Raw genomic sequence first — 18,826 nt, 5'->3', positions numbered from 1 at the left:
GTACTAAACATAATACCCCTCGATCCCCTTCTCCCTCCTTCCGCACCCGCCCTCCCACACCCCTCCCCTTTGGTAACCAATAGTTCCTTCTTGGAGTCTCTGAGTCTGCTGCTGTTTTGTTCCTTCAGTTTTGCTTCATTGTTATACTCCACAAATGAGGGAAATCACTTGGCATTTGTCTTTCTCCCCCTGGCTTATTTCACTGAGCATAATGTCCTCCAACTCCATACATGTTGTTACAAATGGTAGAATCTATTTATTTCTTACTGCCAAATAGTATTCCATTGTGTATATGTACCACATCTTCTTTATCCATTCATCTACTGATGGACACTTAGGTTGCTTCTATATCTTGGCTATTGTAAAAAGTGCTGTGGTAAACATAGCGGTGCATGTCTTTTTGAATTTGAGAAGTTGTATGCTTTGGGTAAATTCCAAGGAGTGGGATTCTCGGGTCAAATGGTATTTCTATATTTGGTTTTTTGAGGAACCTCCATGTTGCTTTCCACAATGGTAGAACTAGCTCACATTACTCCCAGCAGTGCAGGAGGGATCCCCTTTCTCCGCATCCTGGCCAGTATTTGTTGCTCTTAGTCTTTTCGATGCTGGCCATCTTACTGGTGTGAGGTGATATCTCACTGTGGTTTTAATTTCAATTTCGCTGATGATTAGTGATGTGGAGCATCTTTTCATGTGTCTGTTGGCCATCTGAATTTCTTCTTCGGAGAACTGTTCATATCCTTTGCCCATTTGTTAATCGGGTTATTTGCTTTTTGGATGTTGAGGCAAGTAAGTTCTTTATATATTTTGGGTGTTAACCCCTTGTCAGATATGTCATTTACAAATATATTCCCCCATACTCTGGGATGCCTTTTTGTTCTGTTGATGGTGTCCTTTGCCATACAGAAATTTTTAGTTTGATGTAGTCCCATGAGTTCATTTTTGCTTTTGTTTCCTTTGCTCAAGGAGATGCATTCAGGAAGAAGTTGCTCATGCTTATATTCAGATGTTTACCTATGTTGCCAGAGTTTTATGGTTTCATGACTTACTTTCAAGTCTTTGATCCATTTCAAGGTTACTTTTGTGTATGGGGGTGGACAGTAATTCAGTTTCATTCTCTTGCATGTAGCTGTGTTGGATTCTCCCAGAGGAGGACGCCGCCCCAAATCACTCACGAAAGGCGTCTCTTGATGCAACAAGCAAGAGGAATTTATTCAGGAACCAGCTAGCTGGGGTCCAAGTTAGCCCGACGCAGCGGGTCTCAACAAGGACCCCGAGCACTCAAAACCAACGGTTTATATAGCATTTTCAAAGCACTTAACTCTTAGTAATTTTCCACAGCTGCACATTATCTTTGCAAGACAAGACCACTCCTCAATTGTTAGGGAGGTTCTGCACGATAAGCTTGGTAAGTAGGATTAACTGACCAAGGTTAGCTGACCGAAGGCCACAGCTGCCCCCATCCCGGTGTTCATGATTAACTTGTTTTCCAAGGCCTTACCCAGTTCCAGTTTTTTTCTTTTAAGTCACAACTTCAGAAAACTGTTTCTAGGCCCTTAAGATGGCTACTCTTATGCTAACTTATTCTCATTCTTACAGCTGTCCAGTTTTGCGAACACCAGCTGTTGAAGAGGCTGTCATTTCCCCATTGTATATCCATTGCTACTTTGTCTTATATTAATTGACCATAAATGTTTGGGGTTATATCTGGGCTCTCTAGTCTGTTCCATTGGTCTATGGGTCTGTTCTTGTGCTAGTACCAAATTGTCTTGATTACTGTGGCTTATAGTAGAGCTTGAAGTTGGGGAGCATAATGCCCCCAGTTTTATTCTTCCTTCTCGGAATTGCTTTGGCTATTCTATGTCTTTTGTGGTTCCATACAAATTTTAGGACAATTTTCTCTAGCTCATGGAAGAATGCTGTTGGTATTTTGATAGGAATTGTATTGAACCTATAGATTGCTTTAGGTAGATGGCCATTTTGACAATATTAATTCTTCCTAGCCAGGAGCACAGGATGTGTTACCATTTATTGGTATCTTCTTTAATTTCTCTTAAGAGTGTCTTGTAGTTTTCAGGGTATAGGTCTTTCACTTCCTTGGTTAGGGTTTTCATAGGTATTTTATTCTTTTTGACCTAATTGTGAATAGAATTGTTTCCTGATTTCTCTCTCTGTTAGTTCATCTTTAGTGTATAGGAATGCCACAGATTTCTGTGTATTAACTTTGTATCCTGCAACTTTGCTGAATTCAGATATTAGATCTATTAGTTTAGGGGTGGATTCTTTAGGGATTTTTATGTACAATATCATGTCATCCTCAGCAAAAGGATTTAAATACCCCACCCAAAACAACAGCAGATGCACAGCCCTGATGACTGCAAGATACACACAGCCACCCCCTCACAGGGTCTGTATCCTGAAGTTCCTGTGATGCCTCTCAGCTAAAAGAACATCAGTGGGGATGGGGGTGGTCCACAGTGGGGAGAGGGTCCACAGAGTGGGGGTAGGGTCCGCAGTGGGAGGAGGGTCAACAGTGGAGAGGTCCACAGTGCAGTTGGAGGGTCTGCAGTGGGGATGCTCCTCAGGACCTTGGTGTTGGGTGACAGTCCTTCCCTGCTTCATTCCCAAGCTGTCTCCATTCCCATGAGAATCACTGGGCAGGGTGCCATTGTTACTGATAGGAAAGTGTTTTATCTTTCAAGTGGCTCAGACCAAAAATAAATAGAAGTCGAGAAACATTTTTTGTTAGTGAAAAAAGAGCTGATGTGTGAACAGACCAGCTGTTGTGTGAAATACAGGTGAGGGCTTTACAGAGTGTATTGGAAGGACATGAAGCCTTCTCTAAAAATGAATTGAGAAAAGGTTAGTATTTTAAACAAGTATATAAGCAAAGACAAAAGACCTATCAGTGATTGGTAATAAAAAATAAGAAGCTAATGATGCCAGGGTTCTTGTTTGCAGAGCCGAAGAATGAGTTTCACAGTCAAGGTAGGAGATCAAGGTACAGGCTTTTATTTAGAGATACAGTGAAAGGACAGAGCTCCCGACTCACGCTGGGAGAGGACAAGAGAGTCCATAGAGGTGCATTGTCTAGAGGGTTTTATAGGCAGTTGAGGATTTTTTGAGAACGTGAAAAAGAGTTTAGGGGTGTGGACTTGTTGAGTGGTCCCTGAATATTTAAAATTAACATAAGGAATTTCCTGCCTTGTTTTCTCTCTGGGACACCAGCGCATGGGTCCGGGAGCATATCAAAAGGCTGCCTGCCCAGCCCCCAAAGTGGGCTGAGGTATTGTCTATTTGCTAAAGAATCTTGCCTCTTGAACTTCCTGGGTGTTAAAATGCAATCTTATCTTTAAGATGGAATTCTCCCTGCCTTTAACCATGCCGTCTACAGCTGGGTCTGCATGCCAAGTTAGTTGCTCAGTTTGCAAAATCACTTTGTCAGACCTGAAGGAGGAAAGACAGCACGTAGGCCTGGGCCTTTTAGCATGCTAAAGTGAATCTTACACATGGTTACAAATGATTAGCATAATAAAACATGTGCTACCCTTCTTTATCTGGGGAACAATAACTGATCTCACTGAAGAATGATTCTAGAGCTCAATGTTTAACACAGAGTTTTAGCAGGGGGTTTTCTTGCATGTAATTACATTGCTCTGACTGCAAATAACCATCCCTGACCCCTCCGGAGGCCCTCACCCTACTCTGACTACATCTGAGTCCCAGTCTCACTAACATCCCAGAGGGGTGACGCATGAAGGAAAGCCCACCCAACTACACCAAAATCACTCTCTAGGTTGTGACTGTAAGGGATAAGTGGCAGCCCATTGGTGGGTGGAAGATGGACAACTTGTGTCCTTATTGTATAAGCACAATTAACTGTCCCTGGTTCTCAGTACAGAATATGATTTCAGAAACCTTTTAGCATCTTAGATACCCAGACATATACTAAGCAGATCCCACCTATTCACAGATGGTGTCCCAGAAACACATCAGTGTTCATTTTCTCTAAGTGAGTGATGCACTCCCAGTGCTTAAAGAAGCTGGGCCCTGTTCATTAAACAGGTCAGAAACCATCAAACAAAACAAATCCAACAAAGGTTGAAAAAGTGTCTTCATATGCCAGCCCACCCACACTCCAGGCACCCTGGCACAGCTGGGCCACCTGCTCACAGGCCTGCAAACTGACGCAGCTTTTCCCTGGGGGCTCACTGAGGTTCTCCTTGCCTTTCTAAACCACACTCACCCATTAAAGCTCAGATGGACTCACTCCTTAAGGAAGCCTTTCCTGGTCACACAAAACTTTCACTGATTCCCCCGCCCCGAAGTCTCCTGAGCAAGTATTGATGTACCATGGTTGCAGTATTTAACCATGCACTCTCTTGTATTCCTTAAGGTTTTCTTTTTGGGTACTAAGGCATTTTCTAAAAAGAACTTGACAATCTCACTCCCAAAGTATTTCTTAAATAAGGGATTAGATTAAGAGATTTTATAAGGATTCTGATTATGAGATGTTTTTCTGACCTTACTAGGGCAGAGGCCCTAAGCTGCTGTTAATGAAAGCAAATGGCTCAGCAGAAGCTGGTGCTCCCTGACGACCTGCCATCCCACTGCGACAGAGCGCAGTTACCCTGCTCCCATACACCCGCTCACCTTTCTGACTTCAGCCCCTCACTTCCACCCTAAAGCCAGGGCACTGCCTTTTTTCATGACAGGCCTCTGCCTCAGACCCAGGTCTCCTCATTAAGGGCTAAGCCTCAGACTGGGATAGCTGCATCCTTAGCACACCCCTGGGGTAGCCCGCTTCACCCACTGCCTCTTCTGCATTGATGACTTTGGTCACATGGCCTCTAGGGCCGCTCGGCAGCTCTTTGCTGCCCCCTCATGGCAATTTGTGGCATATCAGCTCTTTCAAGCAACTCAGCCATTGCCTCAACTCTTTAAATTCTGGTAAGATCCTGTGGCTTAGGCTTTCCTGGAGACAAATGGTCATTTAATATTTATTACATGAGAGTCTTTTAAGTGTCAGTATTGCTTCATTAGTGCTTACTTGCCCGTCTCACGTTCAGCCACTCATGATCATCTAGCCCTGCTTTTACTAATACTAATCGATCTGAAAGGCTCTCTGAGAAGGCCAGCATTCCGTATCAGACTTTTTTCTTATATATCACATATATGTGTATATATATGAAATGGGAAATGCTACTAAATGTGGGGTAAGTCATTGTACTGCTCTGTTTTTCTGATCCTTCATGTAGGTAGTAAGGGTCAGGTCCAATAGGACACTGACAGCAACGCTCACATATTAGTTTATGTAGGAAATGCCTGGCACGTGAATTAAAAATTTTCATTTCTGGATATCACTCTTAGTGGCTAATTTTCCAGGTGGCCCAAAGATGTATATTTTTGACCAGCACCTATTATTTTCACAAGATTTCTAATGCAAATGGTTCACAAAGTGCTAGTCTGCTAACCATCTTCTCTTTCTATTTATTCCATTCCTTGATTCAGCCCAAAGTGCACACTCTAAGGTTAGAGAGAGCACCAGCCTCCCAAGGACCCAGGATAAAGACAAGTTTCTGTGGGTAAGCATCTTTTACAGGCACAACAATCATGATCCTCTACTTGCTGTGTGATGATCGCAGTGCCCAAAATATGCCCAGACCTGCACCCGATGTGAGAGACAGTGGCGTTATTCGATAACTCTCTTCCATGATGTGTCGCCCCGGACCCTGCCACACACAGATAAACAACTGAGTCCGCAAGTATCTGATCCCCAGGAGACAGGCATGTGCTGTTTAGAGTGCGTGGTGCTGTCCTTCTACAGGCCTGGGCATGAGAACTCGCAGAGGTTTTTTTCTTTAATTCTTGTTTGCTTGCTCAAAAAAGACTTAGACTATCTGGGCTGTAATGTTGGAGCAAACACAGAAGAGATTGGGGTCTCGGCCAGCGTCCACAGGTGCTGACAGTGTAGGGCCCCGGCAGTTCGATGAGGGCTCAGTGGCCATGCTTCTCACTCTGTCCGGCATTTGACTCACAGAGGCTCTTGTTAAAATGCAGATTCTGGCTTGGTATTGGGCGGAGCCTGGGCGTCTGCATTTTTAATGAGTTCTCCGTGATTCCAACGCTAGTCTGCAGCCTCGGGAGCCAGGCTTTCTTTCGGTTCTGCTCTGCAGGCAGGCTGCCTACCTGCAATTCTGGGGTTAGTTCCTGATAGTCTGTGGCTCTGGGCAAAGGGAACTTTGAGCCATAGATTTTCTTCACATATGAAACAGTACCCCTCTAAGGGTTACTGTGAAAGTTAAAGGACAAGCAATATGGAGGTTCCTCAAAAAACTAAAAATAGAAATACCTTTTGACCCAGGAATCCCACTCCTAGGAATTTACCCAAAGAAAACAAGTTCTCAGATTCATTAGGACATATGCACCCCTATGTTTATTGTGGCACGATTTACAATAGCCAAGATAATGGAAGCAACCTAAGTGTCCATCAGGAGATGAATGGATAAGGAAGAGGTGGTACATATACAAATAGAATACTATTCAGCCATAAGAAACAAATCCTACCATTTGCAACAACATGGATGGAGCTGGAAGGTATTATGTTCAATGAAATAAGCCAGGCGGAGAAAGACAAGTATCAAATGATTTCCCTCATTTGTAGAGTATAACAACGAAGCAAAACTGAAGGAACAAAACAGCAGCAGACTCAGAGACTCCAGGAAGGAACTAGCAGTTAGCAAAGGGGAGGGGTCGGGGAGGTCGGGTGGGGAGGGAGGGAGAAAGGGATTGAGGGGTATTATGATTGGCACACATGGTGTGGGGGGATCATGGGGAAGACAGCATAACACAGAGAAGACAAGTAGTAACTGTGTGGCATGTTACTGCACTGAAGGACAGTGACTGCATTGGGGTGTGGGGGGAGACTTGATAATATGGGTAAATGTAGTAACCACATTGTTTTTTTCATGTGAAACCTTCATAAGAGTGTATATCAATAATACCTTAATAAAATAAAGAAAGTTAAAGGACAGATGCTTGTAAACCCCTGTACGTGGGAGCCTCGCAACAGATGTGCTCATTGCTGCTGCTCGGCCACAGCTCCCGGAGCACCAGCGGCCGGCTGCAGCCCATGTGTTCCGACACTGCTTCCCAGCCTCGGATCGTCTCCCACCTTGCATCTGTGTTCTCCCCTGCCCCAAACCCCCTTTAGTTACTGATACAATTGGAGGAGAAGGTGAGATGATGGGAGAGAGATAAGATACCATGCTGCTGGCCTTGAAGATGGAGAGGGGTACCTGAGCCAAGGCACGCAGCTCTAAGAGCAGGGAAAGACAAGGAGACCGTCTGCCCTGCAGCCTCCCGAGAGCATCACCCCGCCAGCATCCCCTTGCCTTTAGCCCAGGAACTCCTGGCCTCCAGGACGGAGAGAATAATGAAAACTATTATTTGACTCCTCACTGTAATTTCCTATTTCATTAGGGCCCCACCAAGATTGTCGCCTTTTGCTCACCTTACTAGAACACACAGCCTCTAAGGACAAGGACACCGCCGCCTGCCTTCCGCAGCTGGAGGGGGGCCGTGCGTAGTAGGTCTCCGCCACTGCCTGCGTGTCTCTGTCTGCCCCAGGAGCCTGGGCCCAGCGCCAGGCTGGCAAACCCCACACCCTGCACCACAGGCTCAGCAGGATTCTGAGGGCAAACACTGACAAACCACTTCCCACCAGCACTGACAAAGCAGGAAGCAGGGGGCTCTTGCTCCTTTAAAAGCAATGAGTCAGTGCTGGAAGAAGTAAGGGAATGAGCATTTGATGGTCTCAGAAAGGGAACCAAAATCTGAGCGGTCAGGTCACCTGCCCAGAGTCCCTGTGCTGGCTTTCTTGTCAGGTTATGTAGCAGAAAGTTCTCATAGACCGGTGTTCCCCACCTGCGCTCCCAGGACTCCAGCACCTCGGCCCTGGGAGCTCATGGAAATGCACATTCTCAGTCCCCACCCACAGACCTGCTGAGTCAGAGTCCTTGTGAGTGACTCTCAGGTCCCTGTGTTGTAAACGCCCCCAGGAGGCCCTGGGCCGCTGCAGTTCAAGAACCACTCTCCTCTACCATGCTGCTCTGAGTGCCTGCAAACCTGCTCTTAGGGATGTTTAGATGCTGAAGCAAAGAGCCCAATAGTTACCCGCAAAAGTATAGATTTGCATGATGCATGCAGCTAGGAGTACAGAACAGATCTGTATTTCTCATAGAAAGGAAGTTTGAGAGACAGCCAAAAAAGGATAAGCTCCACCCCTCCTCACACGCTCAGCTCCTACCGACCACCCGGCACAACAGAGCAGATCCCCCAAGGCTGAACAGTTAGCAGAGTATGGGGAGAGGCATGAACTGCCCAGTGCTCTGAGGAGGAAAGGGGGGAGTATGAGAGAAAGCCCTCATCTCTTAGTTACTATTTCATATGAAGGGAGACAGGTGGAGAGTGGGATCCTGGCAATATTAAACAGTTGATACAGTTAAGGACAGGGAGTGCGGACTTGTGTAAGTTTTCTGGACTTGAGAGACCCACTTTCCTTTTTCTGTAATCAGCTCCTGAGCTGGACCAGAAGCAGCAATTTTATTTTATAAACAATTGATCATAAAGCTCCACAGAACAACTGTCATTCATATGCTAAAACCATTGGTAAGAACTTCCTGAAGACATAACAGCTAACTAACGCATACCAAGGATAGTTTTGATTGATGACAAAAATAAAATAGTCTGTCTGCAGAGCAAACTCAGGCAGCTTGATGAGGTAGCACCAGTCAGCATGTCCTTCTCTTCCTTACCTAGGTTGTCACTGACCCCCGTCCGTTTCTCAAAACACCCCTTGCTTTCCCCACACAGTGGGACACATCTCTAGGTGCTCCAAAGATTTGTGCTCCCCAGTTGCAATTCTGAGACCCCAAATAAAAGGCCTTTTCTGCTTCTCAGTTTCACCTTCCCTTGGTTGACAAAAGGAAACACAAAATTTAAAAAGAAACACAGTATCCAAGGGTGACATGAAATTTGCAGTTTTCTTTAAAATATTCCTGCAAAATAAGGGGAGCAGAGGGAAACAAATGAAACAAGATTGGCAAAACGAACACGAAGGACCAATGGATGAGTAGAAATAATGCACCATGGCAGACCTAAGGCCTCAGAGTAATGCAGAAATGTGGGGTCAAAATCAGAGCTAAGAAGGTGTGCAAAACTGAGACAGAACAAATAGCAGCCTCTCAGGATGAAGGCTGAGGAGGACCTGAACCAGGGAGGATGGCCCCTGGGGCAGATGGGGGAGGCCCTGCCAGGCAGGCTGGGCTGAAGGCTCAAGGATGGCAGTTTCCAGGCCTTAATGTGCATCAGCAGCTTTCAAAACACAGAGTAACGAGCCCCACCCAGAAATTCTGATTCTAATGTCAAAGGAGGGACCTGGTGATTTACATTTCCAGCCAGTTCCAGGTGTTCCCGAAACCCCTGGTGTACTTCCGACAAGCACCAAGCCAGGTGGGATGGCTGGAAGCGTGATGCTTGTAGAACCATTCACGTCTCTGAATCTATTTAGATGTCTGCAAATCTCGCACCCAGGCCCCTTCATAGTTCTTAAGCCCCACACTCTGCTTGGTGCTCCTCCTTTTTCACCACTGAAAATGGAATCACTGGAGAATAATTGCCATCATTTACTGAGTAGTTCATATGCACTCATTGATATTATATCATATGATTTTGACACCAAACTTTGTAAGGGGATTACTAGCAGTATCCCCAGCATACAGATAAGAAGAGGTTAGCTGGCTCCTAATCACTCAGGGAGCTGCCACAAAACTAACTGCAGAAGCCACCCTAACTGCATGAAAATGAGAGAGCTCTGACCCCTCAGAAGCAGGAATTCCGATTTGCCCCTTGGTAAAACAAAATCCATTAGGTAGCAAAGTACCACATATCAAGCTTTAATTTAGCTGTGAGGTCTTTTCAAAGAGAAACTAGACAGAGATGGTTCCATCTTTAATGAAAGCTTGGATGTGACTCATTTCCTTTTAAAGGAGAATTTAATTGAGATGCCTCCTAGTTTTCTCTAAGAAGCTTTGGGACAATCTTCAGAAAACATCAGATAGAAATTGGAGGGGAGTTCTCCGTTGATCATTTGCTCCCTATGATATGCACGGATGACCCACCCGTGGCAAGCCTGCTTGCTTGCAGCTCTGACCCTAGAGACAAAGCCTGTCTAGGTTCAGTGCTGGGCTAGTTCAGTTGGATAGAAAAGTTGGAAACAACTGATGTGCCCCACATATTATTTATATAATCCATATGTTAAATACCATGCAGCACTTACATCTCATATAGCTTAGAAAAATTTTAGAATATTTAACCTCATGTACAGGATATGTTCTTAAATGAAAAAAAAATCAGTTTAAAACAATTTAAAAATTTGTTGTCTGAAGCTGACATCTTGGTTTGGGTTCCCACAGCAGCGGACTGCAAGTCAGGAGTTCCAGTTCCAGCAGCTTGTTTGGGAGGCACGACAGATGCACCGGCAGATGAGACAGGCAGTGCACTGGGAGAGGCGGACATCTCACGCAGGGCACCGTGGTGGGCACACGCCTCAGTCCCTCCAGGAACTGAGGGCAGAGGCGTCCCAGCCCTGAGTTATCCCATGGAAGGGTAAGGAGCTGGGAGCAGTTAAACTCAATGCCGGTCAGCTTTTCTTTGAAGGCTCTTCCTAGGGGCCACTGAGTATCCGGCACTGCTAGCTTGCCAAAAACAGATGTAGAATAGGCTCTGCAACCCGCCCCTCTTGGAGAACCGTCAGGGAAGAGACGCTTGTGTGGCATCTGGACTCAGGCCACGGTGACTATTGTGGTAAAGGCTGAAGGGAATCTGCAGAGCCCCCAGGCCTTCCGCTGTGCCTGGATGGAGCTCCTGGCAGAAGCTTAGTGCTCCTCATTGTCAGAAATGCAGCCCAGGGAGCAGGAGTGAGGCAGGGAACCGAGGTTCACGGCAGCGCAAAGGTTCATGTCCACACTGGCCATCACTGGGTAGCAAGCGCAGTTGTCACCTGTCTGAACTACTGCATCCCAGGACAGTCTGACCCAGGGAAGGAAGCACCAGCCCTCAGCTTCCACATCTCACTGTGGAGAGTTTTTCCCAGGGTGCACCAGCCCCTCATCACTTCCAGAGTCTGCATGTGGGGTGCCAAGGGAGTCTCATGGCCTTTCAGACCTCAAAATAAGAGGGAAACCAAGAGCAGGAGGCAAGAGGCCCCCTGCATGGGCAGGAGGACCGGCACGGCAGGCTGGCACAGGGTAAAGCTGGTGGGGTCCACAGCCTTGGCTGCCCCAGGGCGGAAGAGCAGCCGGGAGCCTCAGAGACAGGCCAGGCTGGGCGCCTGAGATGCTGCCTGAGACATGCCGGACACATCTTTGTTTAATAAATATGTATACACAATGCACATAAAATACACACTCACATGTATAAACGGGCACACATAAAAAGACAATTAAAAAAAAACAACAAGTGATGGAAATCCAGCCAAAATTTATTCCCTCCTGTACTCTTTAATATATGACATACATTTAAGCTTTATACAATAAAGGTATTTTGATTTTATAGTAGGTAAATTCATGTGAATAGTTTTAGAAAGGAAAACAGAGTAGTAAATGTTTATTTTCAAGTTAAACCGGGGTAAAAAAAGGATTATTCCATGTTTTACTTGATGGGCATAGACAGAGTTGTCTCCTTCAATAAAGGTTTAGTCTCTTAGGAGATTGTTTAAAAACCAACAAAAAATTGTTTTTCAAATGTGAGTTTAACTCCTGCCTTATAATCGAATCATTTTCCAAGTAACTTGAAAACACTCTTGTTTGTATACCTTGCATCATTCATTTATTCCCTCGCTGGATTCGCTAAGAGCTGTTATTCACCAAACGCCTTCTGAGCCCCACTCCGAGGAAGGTGCTGGCCAGCCGCTGGTGGTAACGAGGGTCAGGAAGACCTGCCCGCACCTGGGGCCGCCCCGGGGTGGGCGAGGCAGCTGGCAGAGGAAGCAGGTGCCCCCCGGGCGTCCCCGCGCTTCCTCTCCTCTCCCGGCTTCCGCTGGGGCGGAGTTGGGGCCGTGTGACCAGGTCTTCCCAGTGAGCTGTGACCAGAAGTGATGCGTGTCCCTCTGGGCCTAGGGCAGCTGTGGACGGGGGACCCCTCCACCTTCCTCTTCTCCTGAGCACACTTTGCTGGACGATGAGCGAAAGAGGGACAGGGACACAGCCCTGCCCCCAACCGGGCATAAGGTGCAGATCTTGAGTGTGCTACGCTCCTGAGATTTGGGGGTTGTGACCACGGTGTAGCCATGTTTAGCCTGATTAACACATAGATGTATAAACAATTACAGTACACCGCGTAATACCGTAACAGAGGTGAATTCAGCGTGCTGCTGAAACAAGGAAAAGGTGCACCAATAAAGCTGGAGTCGCCGCTTATGCCTCCAGTACTGTCCCGAGTCCCCGCGCAGGAGCAGCTTTCCCCGCAGCCTGCACTGAACGCACGCCCTGTCCTCGCTCTGGGGGCCCCGGGACGGACGGGCGTGTGGGTCACTGCTGTGCAGTGAATGTGTGGCAGAAGCACATCCAAACACTTTGCCACCGAAACCCAAGGACGCCCCCGCGTGACGCCCTTGTTCTGCGGTGCCTCTCGCCTCAGGAGGGCTGTCCTAGCAGCCCCCGGCGGGGCCCGCAGCCATCTGACCACGCAGCCCCCCGAAATCCCCGCAGCGCTGCTCCTCCACCCCGAACAGGACCGCGCGACAGGGGCCCCGGCGTCCGTGAGACCCTGCCCCGGATCCGCAGCCTCAGCCTGACTGTAAGAAGACGGACAGACCACAGTGAGCGGCATTTTCCACAAAATATCTGACCAGGACTTCTCAAAAGTGTTCAAATTAAAAAAAAAAAAAACACATGGAAAGACTAAGCAGCTGCCAGATTCTGAAGGAAACCAAGGCGACATTATTACTCTGGGCAACATTTTATCCTGATGGAATCCTGAAACAGAAACAAACCTCTTTACTCGGAAAACTGGTGCCATGGGAATGAAGCCTGGGGTCCGGTTCAGTGTTGCACCACGTACTCACGGTTTTGATAAGTATGCTGTGGTGCACAAGACGTTAGCATTAGGGGAAGCCGAGGAAAGTGTCCAAAGTGTCCACCGGACCTCTGGGTACTAATTTTGTAAATCTTCCATAAATCCAAAATTATTAAAAAAGAAAAATGTTGAAGAAAGGAAGATGGAAAGTTGTTAATGAAATTGACTATAGAGAAAAGGATAAATAAAGCTACCTGTGAGAAAGCTCATATGTGTGTATGGGGTGAACTTTATCTACTGGGATGTCTGTGACAGGGGAGCATCTGGCCTGTGGGCGCGTATGCACGTCTGCGGGTATGTGTGTGCTGGAGGAGGGCTTTGGCACACAGCTCTACTGCGAAGGAACCCATGAGCCAGGTGAGCATGACCAAAGGGGTGAACACCTTGAGGCTTGGCCCTTATGCACCTCGCTCACCTAGGCTGGGGGGTCCACTTTCCAAAGAAGGCACAGGAGGCACCTGGACTCGAACCAGAGACATCTTGATCTGCAGTTAAATGCTCTACCACTGAGCTATTGCCCCAGATTACAAAGGGTCTCATAAAAACACTCCAGTTTTATGAACTATACTATACTTCAGAAATGCCTTCTGTAGTCAGGTCCCTCACAGATTTACATTCACCCCTCATTCCCTTTCTAACCACACTGCCCCCAGCTTTTCCCAGAGCTTGCACACACATGGTGCTCCCTGCCGCTGAAGCTCAGTGCTGTATTCCCCAGCTCTTAGCATGCACTGACTGCCCACCAATCCCGGGGCCCATCAGTGAATGTGTTACAGACCACCAGCAAATACTAGACATGAAGGGAATCTTAACCAGGTGGCCACAAATGGTCTTCCGAGGTTCATGTACAAATCTGAAATCAGAGGCAAAAGGTTGTGTATGTGTGGGCATGTGTGATACGGCATGCATGTTTTCATCAGATTTTCAAAGGGGACCTCACCAGGATGAACTTTCTCATTTTACAGTTAAAAAAACTCTGGATGTTCTGAAGTCCAAAATTCCCCTTGAACACCTCTGATTCCCATTTCCTTGAGTTCCAATCTAAGGACTTTTAACCTCATGGGTCTCTGAGATTAAGAAGAAAGGGCATGGAAATCTCGGTCATTGCAAAGCACTCTCCCTGATGAGACCTGTCAGCTGCCCTGAACCCGAGGAGTGAACAGCAGCTAAATGTCCAGAGCAGAGGCTCTGAAGACCTGAGACACACACTCCCAGCCTCTCCACTTCAAGACCTCAAGTTTCAAACCCAGGATGCTCAAGAATAAACTTGTCACCCTCCTGTCCAAACCTTCATCTCCTATTTTTGCTTTGCTGAAATATAGTGGCTCCTATTTGCTGGACACTTGATATCTGCCAGGCATGGTACTAAAAACTCTGTGTGAATCATCACAGAAATCCCGTAAAATAGGTATTAATTAGCACACTGATTTTGCAGGTAAGAAGACAAGACACAGAGTGTTCCCACAGCCTGGGGGTGGCTGGCTGGTCTTAGGACTGTGGCCAAAACGGTGCGAGGGCCCACAGTGTTGTGCCTACCCAATCTTGGTTGCTGACACCACTGTGCCCTCTGTCATTTGGCCAAAACACTTAGAGCCCTGGGCCTCGGCCTCCCCTCTGTGTTCCTGTTGACCACTGAGCTCTGGCGTCTGTCCCCACCCTGCCCTGCAGTGTCACCACCTCCAGAACAGCTTCCCAGCCTCCTCCCTGCACATCGTCCCTCCGAGCAGCCTGTGTTAACACAGAACCTGTCCATCCCTTTTTAATTCCTTCATGAAAACTGCAAGTCTGAGCACAACAAGCAAAGTTCTTTCATTCTGAATCCTGCTCTGTCTCTTCAGCTCAGGCTTCAGCTTCACGCTGAACACCCTCCCCACGTTCTGTGCTCCAACTGCCTCCAGCTGCATCCTTCTGGCTGCAGCCCCTGCCTGCCCAGTTTCCTCTGCCGGGAACTCGACTGTGTTCCCCACACCCCTGTCTTCTGCCCAGTGCGACATCGTTCATCTTACAAACTCTGGCCTGCCATCAGCCCCTCCCGGAGGCCTCCTGCAGCCCCTCTCCTCCAGGCACAGTGACTGCTGCCTCCTCTGTGTCCCCAGGGTTCGCTCAGCTCAGCGCAGCTCACACCACTCTGATGTGAGCCACAGGCCTGCGTCCTGGCCGAGAGCACACCGAGACCAGGGCACACAGTTGGCACAGTTCTGGCACATAGTCGGTGCTCACGGTATGTTGTTCAAGCTGATCTCAAGACTCAGCAGCACCTGCACTACTGGCAGGATGCAGACCTGGGCTAAGGGGTGACCCCTGCACCATGCCTCGCCTGGAATGGAGGCACCCACACTGGGGATGCCCAGCTGCACAGGGGAACTGGGGCTGGAAAGGTAATAGGAATTCCTTGACTTTAGAGCAATTCCCTAAACTTTTGGCCAGGTCAATCTTAGCCCTAGGAATTTTGGGAACAGACTGTGCCCTGACTGTCCCCATGACACAGACAGTCACTGAGTTGCTGAGTTGGCCTTGCAGCTGAAAGGACCTAAAACTCCAGGGACAGTCCTAGCACCTTGGGAGCATTGTGAAATTTCATCCTAGTGCTTTTAACACTAGGAGAACTGTATGAGTGGTAGAATGAAGTGCAATGAGTGTGTGCTCTGAGTTCAAATCCTGCACCTGCTCTCAGCCTCTTCACGTAAAATGGGGATACTGATAGTATGAATATTTCAAAATTTTGGCAAGAAATGGAGAAGACAATCAATGTAAAGAACCCAGACTTGTGCCTGGTGTACACACAGGGACATTAGTATTATTTTTCAAGTGGCTCTGAGCTACAGAAGACTATAAAGTCAATATCAATCCATGTCCCCCTGAGGCAAAGATAGTCACTGTAGGAGGAGCTCCTAGATTTGAACCACAGACTTCCTGATCTGCAGTCAAGTGCTCTACCCCTGACGCATGCGCTCTGTTGGGTAAGCTGCTCTTATAGTCTCTTCATATTCTGGGTCTGAAAACCTCCAGTGACTCATGGGAGCTGTAATTAGAGAGAAGGTTGCTGGGAAGAGTGTGGGTGTCACAAGTCCTAGAAGAAGTGCATTATGAGAAAGACCAGGCTCCTGAGAACCACATTCTCCGAGCCGAGAACTTAGGCTTTCCAACACCCAAAGCCTCTCCTGTACTCCAGTCTCACAAAGAGTGAACCTCAGTTCCACATAATACCATCAGCTCTTCCACAAACAGCAGAACCAGTGTAAAGAGGCTGACTGGCTTCCCACCATGCTTCCCTTAGCCATGGCTCCTAGCCGCTGAGATTCTCATTCCTCTTCAGGACTCCACAGAACTGCGCTAGTAACTGGCACTCAATAGATATTTGTTGCATTAAATTGATTCTGGAAAAAATATGTATGCATATGATTTGTGTGAGATCATTTTTCTAAGCCATAACTGTAAGATGATTTCAGCCACACAGAAACAGATGGGCAGTGAGGTGTGCTCTTATGTAACGAAACTTGCCTGGAACTTGGAAGATTGTAGACTCCAAAAGGTCATTTGATGAAGAGAATCAGGCTCCAAACAAGAGCCTCTTAATCAATTAAATAAGTTATTTATTTATCCTCACCGTACCCACCACCAAAGACACCTTTTCAACTTCCAAACATGGCCACAACTGGGGCCGCTGCACCTCTCGGCTTCACGGACATCTCCTCTCGTCCTGTAAACCATTCAGCAGTTTCTTAGGGAAACCTTGTGCGTGTGTGTGTGTGTGTGTGTGTGTGTGTGTGTGTGTGTGTGTGCGCGTGCGCGCGCACCTGGTGGGAAGCCTCCCTCCTGCCGGGCTCCCAGATCACACGCATCAATTAGGTCTCCAAAGGACCCTGAGCTGGGTGGCCGGTGTGTGCCTGGGCCACGGTGGCTGGGAGCCCAGAGGGCGGGAGGGCCCCTGCTCTGTTTCTCGCCTGCCTCGGGCTGGGATGGAGGCTGCAAAGTGAATCACAGTGCACACTCTGCTCCTCGTTCTTTTCTCACCCTGGACACCAAAGGGGGCTGAGACTCCAGCAGTAACAGATGTGCTGTGTCCCTGCTGAAGAACCCCAGAGGTGGAAGGGATTTACAGATCATGTATTCCAACCACTAATTTTGCAGACCAAGAAACACAGATGGAGGGAAGCTGAGCAGCCTCATTTAAAATCACAGACCTACCAGCAGTAGGAACTGAGCCATGGTCCACCCCACCACCAGCTCCTTAGAGGCAGGGCCCTTCAGAAGCACCCAGTGCCTGGAATAGTGCAGGTATTCAGTGCATGTGTGTTTGATAAATGTCAAAGTGCGGTCTTACACAGGTAGGCCAGACACCCAGGTTCTGACCCTGAAGGCCCCGTAGCCCAGCAGCTCCCCAGAAGGTGGGGCTGGGTTTAGTCAGCCATCACCTTCTTTTTCTCACTCACAGTATTTCTCAAGCCTCATCGTTCACTTTCCAGTGGTCACAGTTTTTACCATATTCGAGTGTCTCCTACAATAGTATTTAGTTACTGTTTGTCTTCAAAACAACCCACTGCTTTTATTCTCATCCTAAGCAATAATAGCCTCAAAGATGCCAATTTTGTTCCATTCTACTGCACCCTGAAATACCTACATCACTGTTGAAATATGCTAGAATTGTATTTATCGCATGTTGCTCTTGCAACTTGCCATACATGATTCTACACACTTTACAAATTCATTTAATCCTTAAAACAACCCACAGAGAGAGGAGCTTTCATTATTGTCTTTAGAATGAGGAAGCCAAAGCACAGGGAAGTTAAACAACTTACCCAAGGCCGCATGTCTGGTAATAAGTGCAGGCCCCAGAGTCACCTTTGAACCCCTCAGTGGTAACTACAGTGCCATGGTCAATTTTGTGTCAACTTGACTGGGCCACAGGATACGCAGGCATTTGGCCACATATTATTCTGGGCATATAAGGATGAGAGTAAGGTCTGAATGGTAGGCTAATAATGCAGACTGATCCTCCCTTTCTGGGTGGCCCGCTTATAATCCAGTGAAGCTCTGAATCAAACAACAACAAAAACAAGTGAGAAGCCCCCTCCCCGCCTGACTGCTCTGCGCTGGCCGTCAGCATTCTCCCCCGTTCAGGACCACACTGGAATGTCTGCTTTCCTGGGGCCTGCAGCCTGCCCTCTTCCAGACTGACCTGCCACCCATCAGCTCTCCTGGGTCTCAGCGCTTTGGTCTCAGACTGGAGCTGCTCACCTGCTCTTCTGGGTCTCTGCCTGCTTCCTTCAGATCTTGGGACTTTTCGGCTTCCCTAATAAATCTACTTATTATACATACATGCATCCTTCTGATTCTGTTTCTCAGGGGAACCCTGACATCCACAGCAAACTCTGGGAAGAATAACGGCCTGCACTGGCCACGAGGAAACTGTCCAGATTTGTTGAGATTTTGTGATCTTCAATAGGCCCAGAGTGACACCTGCCTCAAGACTGGGGTTCAGGCTGATGGTCACTGACCTGCTGTTGCACCCCTAATTTCTGTTCCCTTCACCAACTACATGTCACACATAGGAATTTGCTCTCATTGGCAAAACATAGGCAAAAAAATAAGTGTTTTAATTACAAGGTTTTACAATCCAAACAATCTAGTCCAAGTTCCAAAGTGTATCAGTCAAAGATTTATATCAGAGCTACAGAAAGGAGGTGAT

At 47.4% G+C, this 18,826-nt stretch overlaps 1 long non-coding RNA gene across 1 annotated transcript in view; it reads left to right on the top strand.

Moving 5' to 3' along the window:
- LOC130681460 (uncharacterized) overlaps positions 1-18,458 on the top strand; it is a 36,883-nt gene extending 18,425 nt beyond the window's left edge. Inside the window, exon 2 of the long non-coding RNA XR_008994631.1 lies at positions 18,259-18,458. This is a non-coding gene — a long non-coding RNA (uncharacterized LOC130681460). The remainder of the gene's footprint in view (positions 1-18,258) is intronic.
- Positions 18,459-18,826: the final 368 nt, after the last annotated feature.

Source organism: Manis pentadactyla, chromosome 18 (assembly GCF_030020395.1).
Source record: "Manis pentadactyla isolate mManPen7 chromosome 18, mManPen7.hap1, whole genome shotgun sequence".
In the NCBI taxonomy this organism is placed as follows: domain Eukaryota; kingdom Metazoa; phylum Chordata; class Mammalia; order Pholidota; family Manidae; genus Manis; species Manis pentadactyla.
The sequence above is the reverse complement of the archived record's forward strand: the minus strand, read 5'-3'. Positions and strand labels throughout refer to the sequence as shown.